This window comes from Dendropsophus ebraccatus, chromosome 10 (genome assembly GCF_027789765.1).
Source record: "Dendropsophus ebraccatus isolate aDenEbr1 chromosome 10, aDenEbr1.pat, whole genome shotgun sequence".
Classification (NCBI taxonomy): Eukaryota; Metazoa; Chordata; class Amphibia; order Anura; family Hylidae; genus Dendropsophus; species Dendropsophus ebraccatus.
Window position 1 is genome coordinate 22388923 of NC_091463.1, and position 10774 is coordinate 22399696.

Consider the following 10774-nt stretch of genomic DNA (forward strand, 5'->3'; position numbering starts at 1 on the left):
TTTTGTTTGTTTGTTTGTGGGTGAAAAGACGGAAGTTAAAACAGAACAAAAACGGATCGATAAAAAAAAAGTAAAAAACAAAAGCGTTTGCGACATAGTCTTAAGCTGCTATATAATTCAAGTGCGACTATTTCGGCAATATCCATATCTTACATTTTGAGACACGACATGTAGCCTAATATTGTGATGCCCCATTTTTTTATTTATTCGGGTTATGTCGCAGACATCTCTAGAATGAAAGTTTCTTTCTCCCTTTATCCATTGTGAATGTAATATAGAAATAAGATGAGAGAACTTGTTATTCGTTATAGTACAAGAGGCAGCAGGAAAGGAAGGAAGGTACAGCTCGGTGGTTGGGAGGGATGTGCGACATTTCAGAATAATCAAAAACAATGACATAATAATAATAATAATAATAATAATAATAATAATAATAATAATAATACGATTCTAATGATTCTGCTGGTGGTCGGTGCTGCTGTGTGGCCACCATCAGGCTCTATCTGGCTCCATGAGCCAGCAGCAACAGGTCTGGTGCAGGCAGCAGCCATTGTGTGAGGGCAGGGGAGGCAGCAGAGTGGGAATCCCTCCTGGTGTCAGCCCTTTTCCTGCACACAAGTGAATGGGGCTGGGGGTTGAGTAGTTGGGGACAATGGCGGCCTCTGTTACTTCTGTGTATTGGACAAAAGAGGCGCATCCTAACGACAGTGCGACATTTGCATGAGGACAATGAGCGGACGCGGGGTCCCTGGGAGGCCATTGTGTGCAGTGCTGGCCAGACACGTGTATGGGTATGTCCTCATTCTGGAGGAGACCACCACTGCTTTATTATGCTAAAGAGCTTAGTGGAGGCAAAGAGAGGTCACCTGATGCCAGCCCCCTGCTCCCCCATCCATCAGCTACTACTCCTGCAGCATCACTCCACCCTGGGACAGCAGGGCAGCAGCATCATACGCTACAGAGCAGCCAGCCAGCCAGTGACCACCTACCCATCATAGCCCCCACTCCTATATAGTGCTACCACTAACTACCTCTTACCCCTAACACCCCCAGCACTTTACTGTATGAGTGCTCCAGCTGTCACTGACCCCTGCTGCCCCATCAGTGACCAGCAGGGTGCCACCTGTCACTGACACCTCCACCTCTGCAGCTGTCACAGCCCAGGATCTCAGTGACAGCTCAGGCAGCTCTTCTGTTACAGTGGACCAGAGACCTGCTCACCTGACTGCAGGGGGATGATGCTCCCTGGCTGCCATTAGAGGCGCACACTAGCTTTTTTGGTTGCTGTAAGTTGTGTGCGACAATTGTTGGCCATCCCAGGGGCAGTGGGCACCATGCTGCTGGAGAGGGTGAGGAGCACCAGCCAGAAGTCCTCAGAGATGTGCGGCTTCCCCGGCGCTGCAGGTAAGGAGGCTGCCCCTGGGTCCTGCTGCCCCAGGCCTGAGGAGATGACCTTGGGATGGAAGGGATTGCTCGGGCTGCGCACACAGCACTGGGGATTTTATTTTCATTTGGAATTTGAATTCGTTTGCTGCAATGTTTTTATTCGTTCGTGCCACAGAAATTATAATATATATATATATATATATATATATATATATATAGAATATATATATATATTTATGCACACTGTATATATATATATATATATATATATATATATATATATATATATATATATATATATATATATATACACAAACACACACACACACACTGTATATATATATATATATATATATATATATATATATATATATCTCAATAACTGCAGTACTAGAATTATTGTAGTTACTAGATTTTATGATTTTTTTCCCCGCTATATTTTAATTTATTTTGTATATTCAGAAAATGATTCCGCTTATTTTCTAGTTTTAAACGTTGTATATAGACAAATCCAGCAAAATCCAGGAATATAGAGAAACCCGGAGATATAGATGTACTCATGTAAGGAATAAGCAGTATTACCTCCCAGTGCTGTACCTGCTGGAGTTATAGTAGTAGTTGTTTTCTACTTTTGTTAGCTTTCTGTAGTAATTATTATTATTATTATTATTATTATTATTATTATTATTATTATTATTATTTTGTAGTTAGTGTTAGCTCCTCCGGATTCTTGTTGTTGTTGTTGATGATGATGATGATGATGATGATGATAGCCCTGGTGGTGTTGCCGGTGGCAGCTGGGGCCGTTGTCAGTTATCACCAGGATAATTGGTTATTGTGACAGGAGAGGAGCTGAGGGGTCAGGGAGGAACATTGTGATACTGGGAGCTACTGGGAACGGTGGCAGGAAGAATGGTGAGACGCGCTGTACATCTGTCCCCTCACAATACCGCGTACATTACAGCACAGTGCACACAGGTGTCTGCGGCCGCACAGCGCCGGTACACTGCACCCTCCATAATAGCTCTATTATATACTACTGATTATATACTACTCATTATATACTACTCATTATAAGGGATAACTGCTTCTAATAATATCTATCTATCTATCTATTTATTTATTTATGATCTATCTATCTATCTATCTATCTATCTATCTATCTCCTATCTATCTATCTATCTATCTATCTATCTATCTATCTCCTATCTATCTATCTATCTATCTATCTATCTATCTATCATCTATCTATCTATCTATCTATCTATCTATCTATCTCCTATCTATCTATCTATCTATCTATCTATCTATCTATCTATCTATCTATCTATCTATCATCTATCTATCTCCTATCTATCTATCTATCTATCTATCTATCTATCTATCTATCTATCTATTATCCATCCATTCTCTCTCTCTCTCTCTCTCTCTCTCTCTCTCTCTCGTTAGTAAGTAATATAATTTGGTAAGCTTCTCATCTCTATTATGGTACAATCTTAGTTTGGTTTCTATATCCCTCACATAACACACTGATAGGACAAAAAACAATAAAGGATTTTGCTACATTAAGTTTTAAGGAACAGACAAAACTAGGACCAGGTTAGTAATTTATTTTCATATAATAGTAATATAAATAATATGGATAGAATAGGAGCGATTAGATAGATAGATAACTCTCTATCTCTCTCTTCACATATATATATGCCGTATAGGAAATAGAAAGAACTAGATAGATAGAAATAGAGAGTGATAGGATAGATTATAGCATTTATAAAATCAATCTATCTATTTATTTATTTTCTTTCTATCTATATATCTCTGTATCTATATAATGTCCTGTTGCAAAACATTACTAATAGTAGTAAGAATATATAAATAGAAAATATGAGACCGAATAATAAATAGATTTAGCTATGGATGGGCAGATAGATAGATGGATAGATGGATAGATAGATAGATAGGAGATAGATAGATAGATAGATACATAAATAGATGATAGATAGATAGATAGATAGATAGATAGGAGATAGATAGATAGATAGATAGATAGGAGATAGATAGAGATAGATAGGTAGATAGATAGGATATAGATAGATAGATAGGAGATAGATAGATAGATAGATAGATAGGAGATAGATAGACAGATAGATAGATAGGAGATAGATAGATAGATAGATAGATAGATAGATAGATAGTAGATAGATAGATAGATAGATAGATAGATAGGAGATAGATAGATAGGAGATAGATAGATAGATAGATAGATAGATAGATAGGAGATAGATAGATAGATAGGAGATAGATAGATAGGAGATAGATAGGAGATAGGAGATAGATAGGAGATAGATAGATAATTAGGTAAATAGATCATACATTATTGTTTAGGTTAGTCTGAGATTTGTAGTTCCCCTGTAGCTGTGGTAGATGGTTATTGATGTGCAGTGATCTAATTTTTGCTTGTCTGAACTTCAGTTATTGAATGTGCATGAGATATAGTGAGTGGGCTGCTGAGTTGTATCATATGTTCCTGTGTAACCTTCCTGCAGGGCTGGCTTTCTATTCTTGCCTCTAGTGCCCATACAGCTTGATGCCACTTTCTCAGTTATGAATACATGGTGAAAGTTCTACACTAGTCATACTAAGGGACTCTATTCTGCTGCCTCTGTCTACTTGTCAGATTGGCATCTCTACTGGACCTATCTTGGGGGCTACTACCGCTACTATATACACGATAGATGATAGATAGATAGATAGATAGATAGATAGATAGATAGATAGATAGATAGGAGATAGATAGATAGATAGATAGGAGATAGATGATAGATAGATAGATTGATAGATAGATAGATAGATAGGAGATAGATAGAAGATAGATAGATAGATAGGAGATAGATAGATAGATAGATAGATAGATAGGAGATAGATAGATAGATAGGAGATAGATAGATAGATAGATAGATAGATAGATAGATAGGAGATAGATAGATAGATAGATAGATAGATAGATAGATAGATAGATAGATAGGAGATAGATAGAAGATAGATAGGAGATAGATAGATAGGAGATAGATAGATAGATAGTAGATAGATAGATAGATAGATAGATAGATAGATAGATAGATAGATAGAATGTATAATCATTATTCATCTTTCCAGGCAGTTTTTTCTATCCTCTGTCTCTATATGTGTGTGTGTGTGTGTATAATCTTACATCTTTTCACAACTATCTATATAAAAATAAGTTGATATATATTGATATAAAAAGATAAAAATCTAGCAATGATCTATTAATCTATCATCTATTATCTATCTATCTATGTCCTCACCATTTTAATATCTATATGTCCTTGTATTGATCAATTTTCTTATCTGTCAATTCAATATATGTTCATCCACCAGAAGCCTAATGGGCAGAGACATACTGTTATTCCTGGGCTTGTAATATAACCCTGTGTATGGTGGGCTATAATCTGTGCACATACAGGATATACATGCATCTTGTATGACCAGGTACCATTAACCTGTAATAGACTTGTGAGGAGCCATAGATTAACCCTTGCCTCTTCTTGGTCCTATAGGAAGGAGCTGCAGAGTGGCCCATTGTGTAGCCTCCCCCCTCCTCCCTCATTAATCACCCTCATCCTCATTTTATGGTATTAGTGTCGTCCGACTCCTTCAAAAGTGCCAGATCAATAAGGCGTAAAATTATTATTAAAGACTAAAAGTTGGATATAACGGTGAAACATCTCCCACCTTTCACCAAAATGTGTTTCATATACTCACAAAATGTAGGCAAATGGGACATTGATTTTGAATTCATCCTCAGCATACACCTCAGCACTAGACTTGATTTCCCCAGACGCCTTTTTACTCCAAAGATCAGTGTCAATAAAATTTATCAGGGTTCTGACTAACTGAGCTTTTATCGAGCTGCCCACAGCTTCCAGGGTAAACTGTTATTCCAGAGCCGGGCCGCAGAGGATTAACTCTCACTGTGCCTGCCCTGTCCCAGGCCTAGCCCCATAGAGGATAGCACAGAGGATTAACTCTCACTGGGCCTGCCCTGTCCAAGGCCTAGCCCCATAGAGGATAGCACAGAGGATTAACTCTCACTGTGCCTGCCCCGTCCCTATCCCAGGCCCACAGAGGATAGCACAGAGGATTAACTCTCACTGTGCCTGCCCTGTCCCAGGCCTAGTCCCATAGAGGATAGCACAGAGGATTAACTCTCACTGTGCCTGCCCTGTCCCAGGCCCATAGAGGATAGCACAGCATTAACTCTCACTGTGCCTGCCCTGTCCCAGGCCTAGTGTCATGGAGGATAGCACAGAGGATTAACTCTCACTGTGCCTGCCATGTCCCAGGCCTAGCCCCATAGAGGATAGCACAGAGGATTAACTCTCACTGTGCCTGCCCTGTCCCAGGCCTAGCCCCATAGAGGATAGCACAGAGAATTAACTCTTACTGTGCTTGCCCTGTCCCAGGCCTAGCCCCATAGAGGATAGCCCAGAGGATTAACTTACTGTGCCTGCCCTGTCCCAGGCCTAGCCCCATAGAGGATAGCACAGAGGATTAACTCTCACTGTGCCTGCCATATCCCAGGCCTAGCCCCATAGAGGATAGCCCAGAGGATTAACTTACTGTGCCTGCCCTGTCCCAGGCCTAGTATCATGGAGGATAGCACAGAGAATTAACTCTCACTGTGCCTGCCCTGTCCCAGGCCTAGCCCCATAGAGGATAGCACAGAGAATTAACTGTCACTGTGCCTGCCCTGTCCCAGGCCTAGTATCATGGAGGATAGCACAGAGGATTAACTCTCACTGTGCCTGCCCTGTCCCAGGCCCATAGAGGATAGCACAGATGATTAACTCTCACTGTGCCTGTCCTGTCCAAGCCTAGTCCCATGGAGTATTGTGCAGAGAATTAACTCTCCCTATGCCTGTCGTGTCCCAGCCTAGTCCCATAGAGGATAGCACAGAGGATTAACTCTCCCTATGCCTGTCCCAGGCCTAGCCCCATGGCGCATGGCGCTCTACTAACACTGAGGGCCGGGGGTGTGGTATAGGAGGGGCATACACCCTGTGGCTCGTGGACCTAAAGATTGCTGGGGCCGTTCAGCTGTCAGGACTTTTATAGGAATACCAATTTAGTGGCTTTCTGGCACTATGGGGACCTGTGAATTCTAGTTATGCCCCTGCTGAGGACACCCCCTTCGAACCATTCCTGCTTAACCAATGCAGTAGGGCTGTGTGTCATATTACATATAGCACTGTATGGTAATGTTATTTTTGAGCTATATGGCAATGTTATTTGGGATTGTATGATAGGCTAACATACCTTGGATATAGCAGCGTATGTTCTGTGACTACAGTAGGATATTATTTCAGCATTGCATAGCGGTATTACTTAGGATCATATAGTCATATTATTATATTCTATATGGAACTATTATTTGGACAAATATGGTGCTGTATCACGTGTGATCCATATGGAACTATTATTTGGACACTGTATGGTACCATTATGTGGGCGCTGTATAATAGTATAATCTGTTTTCTATATAGCATTATTATTTACACACTGTATAGGAATATTATTAGGCACTGTGTAGAAATATTATCTGTGTTTTATAAGGGCACTGTATATGAATACTCTATAGGCATTGTATATGGATATTCTATGGGCACTGTATATGGATATTCTATGGGCACTGTATACGCATACTCTATAGGCACTGTATATGCATACTCTATGGGCACTGTATATGGATACTCTATGGGCACTGTATATGGATACTCTATGGGCGCTGTATATGGATGCTCTATGGGCACTGTATATGGATACTCTATAGGCATTGTATATGGATACTTAATTGGCACTGTATATGGATACTCTATGGGCACTGTACATGGATTCTCAATTGGCACTGTAAATGAATTCTCTATGGGCACTGTATATGGATACTCTATGGGCACTGTATATGGATACTCTATGGGCACTGTATATGGATACTCTATGGGCACTCTAAATGGATACTCTATGGACACTGTCTTTGCATGCTGGGAGTTGTAGTTTTGCAGGGGGGGGGGGGACACAGGTTGAAGACCAATGGGGGGAGATCTATGGTATCAAAATGATCAGATCTAAGTCATCGCTCAATGTAAAGAACATTTGTATTAAGGGTGTGGAGTGGTGACAGGACACAGCCAGCATTTCATTTTCATCATCATCATCATCATCATCATCATCATCATCATCATCATCTTTGATCATCTACATTGTATTGTAACAAGAAACATATCAGAATGTGGTCAGGCCTATGGTCGGCATAAAGCTGACACACAATGATAACATCTGGTTGGGGTACATGATCCTATAGATGCAATTTACAATGATTTGTTTCCTTTGATTTTCTGGTAATATAACATCAGTTAAGTAAAAGGTTTTTGAATTTGAAATGACAGAAACAATTGCCGAATATTCTATTCACTCTATATCAATTATTGTATTATAATATAAATGTGTTCAGGTAAGCTGTAACCTGATACTTATTATTGGGGATAAAAACTGATGTTTCTCAGGTTTAGATAATTTCCTAACATAAATTATTAAAGATGATTTCATTCATGTAGACGCCAGACTGGCACCAGGCAGATGTGGGCCCTCGGGCAAAAAATGGGACCATAGTGATCTGCCCCACATTAAGCGTTACACAGGTTAATCAGTTTACATAGATGATAGTTGGATCTCCATACCCAGTGACTGAACCCTGACATGGGAATCCACCTGGTGCAGACGCCTACTCTCTGCCATCATTAGTGTAGGCTCCAGGCCCGTGTTACCTGAGGCCTTATAGCTATTATGACACTACCATGGCCTAAAGTTATTAATGCTCTACCATCATATAAAAATATACGTACACACACACACACACACACACACACACACACATATATATATATATATATATTTTTTTTTCCCCCTTCTTTTTCTTCTATGCATAATGTGGATTAGATTAACACTTAAATGTAGCAGAGCTGTGTTTGTCAGGCAACATATATATATATATATATATATATATATATATATATATATATATATATATAATTTAGTACAGTGCCCCTCAACCAGGTTGCTTAAACTGGGTGAAAACTACAACTCCCATCATGCCTGGATAACCATGATGGGCTTAGTGTTAGTAGATTTGCACCTGCTAGAGAGCAACAGGTTGCCTAAAACTGATTTAATAATTTAAAAAAGCTAGATAAGAATTAAGAGAATTCTATGGCACAGAAGTGAAGCCCATAGAATGGAAATATAACATAAAAGACTAAATAAATGTGTTTTGTTTTCTTGGAGACATCAGGTAGAATAATTAGAGCCCGGCTTCTGCCTGAGACAATCTCCATTATTCATGTATTTTCTGGCCACATAAAAATGACAGATAGCAGTGGTGGAGAGGGTCCTGGAGTAGGCTGACTATCAGATTGCAGCTCTCCCTTGCATATTGGGTGTTGCAGCCATCAGGTGCACGCAGCTCCCCCTGGTGGCGGATGCGCGCACAGCAGCCTCAGCACAGCAGCACAACAGCAGCACTTGTCCATCTGCAGGTGCTCAGAGCAGCTCCACAAGCTCCACACTCCACACTGATTCACTGTGTTGGAGCCTGCACCCCAGGACTGCTGTTGTTGGGGGTTCCTTAAGGATTGGAGGCAGAAGGGGGGCTATAGCCCAGCTCTGGGAAGGGATGAGAGATGGATCATGCTTTAAAGGAGATAACCCCCAGCAAGGAGGCTGCTAGTGCTGACATGTTGTTTGCTCTTCTGGCTCAGAATGAAGACCTGAGGAAAGGTAGGTGGCTGGCAGATGGCTGATCCCTACACCCAGTGGGATCTCATTAGAACTATATACACAACTTTCTAATAGAATCCAAGCTGAAGCTGAAGTCTCCATCTCCCACCTGTTCTTTCAGCACCATGGACAGGGCTCCAGGTTATCCTCTACACCAAGCAGAATATTACCATCCAGGCTATGCTCCAACACACACCATAATCCCACCCAGCTCCCACTATTAGAACACCCAATAAGTCATCGAAACCTTGTAGTAAAACCACTGATTATAATCACCCTGAACACAGCTTATATACTACAGAAGGAGGAAAGACTTCATCTAGGAGATGTCATGAAGATGGAAGGATTAGTCCTTATATTAGGGGTGGTCTATGGACTACATACATACCTAGATTTATTATTACAACAACAACAACAACAACAACAACAACAACAACAACAACAACTGTATACTGTGATATATATATATATATATATATATATATATATATATATATATATATATAACTAAATCTACAGATTACAATTATTGCAGGTGACCATAACGTCTATTATATTTGCCTATACATCGAGAAAGAATCCTATACATGTATCTGATACAATGGTCCTATTCCCCTGTGTAACCAGAACTATTACTGCAATAAGCACGATGTGTACTTTAGTTCAACTATAATAGAATATATTATTATGATTTTTTCCCCACCCATACTACTATTATAATAAACGAATGCATTTCTAAAGTCTTTATTATTTTAATAATAAAAAAACATAGTAAAAGGGATAAAATAATAATAATTATTATTTCGTTTAAATTATAATTATACTATCCTTAATTGTAAACAATATATCCCATCAGATTATCATGTTAAATTATAAGCACTTCTTTTCTGTATAATACCTTTTAACACTTCTATATTTTATTATATAAAATTATCCTTCCTTCAAGTCTATTCTATACTAAGTTTTCAGTATACCGTTATTGTCATTTTTATAATAGTCAATTTATTTTATTTATTATAGTTATTGCATTCGAATACATTGTATAATTATTTTATCCTATGCTAATATTTATCATATAATTTATATATTATATTTAATGCATTATATATATTTTTTTATTTTGTAGATAGAGATATAACATACTTTCCTTTATAATTTTTACATATTTTATTTTCAAATATTAAGATTTTACATTACTTTTCCGACAAAATATCCATTCCTTCCTATTACTATGTCCTATAAAGTAGTTTAACGCTACCTATATTATATACATATATATATATATATATATATATATATATATAAATAAAAATATATATGACTCCTTTATTACCTCTGTAGTCTGTATGTTAGAGCTAATAGCTGCATTGTTACATTTTTTACATTTTCTCATTATCATTTTCTCTCTAAAACGATGTATTCTACCTCACCTACCTATCTCTGTCTCTTCTATCTATCTATCTACAGTATCTATCTCCTATCTATCTATCTATCTATCTATCTTCTATCTATCTATCTCCTATCTATCTATCTATCT

At 38.7% G+C, this 10774-nt stretch overlaps 1 protein-coding gene across 1 annotated transcript in view; it reads left to right on the forward strand.

The window, feature by feature from the left end:
* Positions 1–2952: 2952 nt before the first annotated feature.
* LHX3 (LIM homeobox 3) overlaps positions 2953–10774 on the forward strand; it is a 26973-nt gene continuing 19151 nt past the window's right edge. The window contains exon 1 of the mRNA XM_069986315.1: positions 2953–2985. The gene's annotated coding sequence lies outside the window, so the exon portion shown is untranslated. The remainder of the gene's footprint in view (positions 2986–10774) is intronic.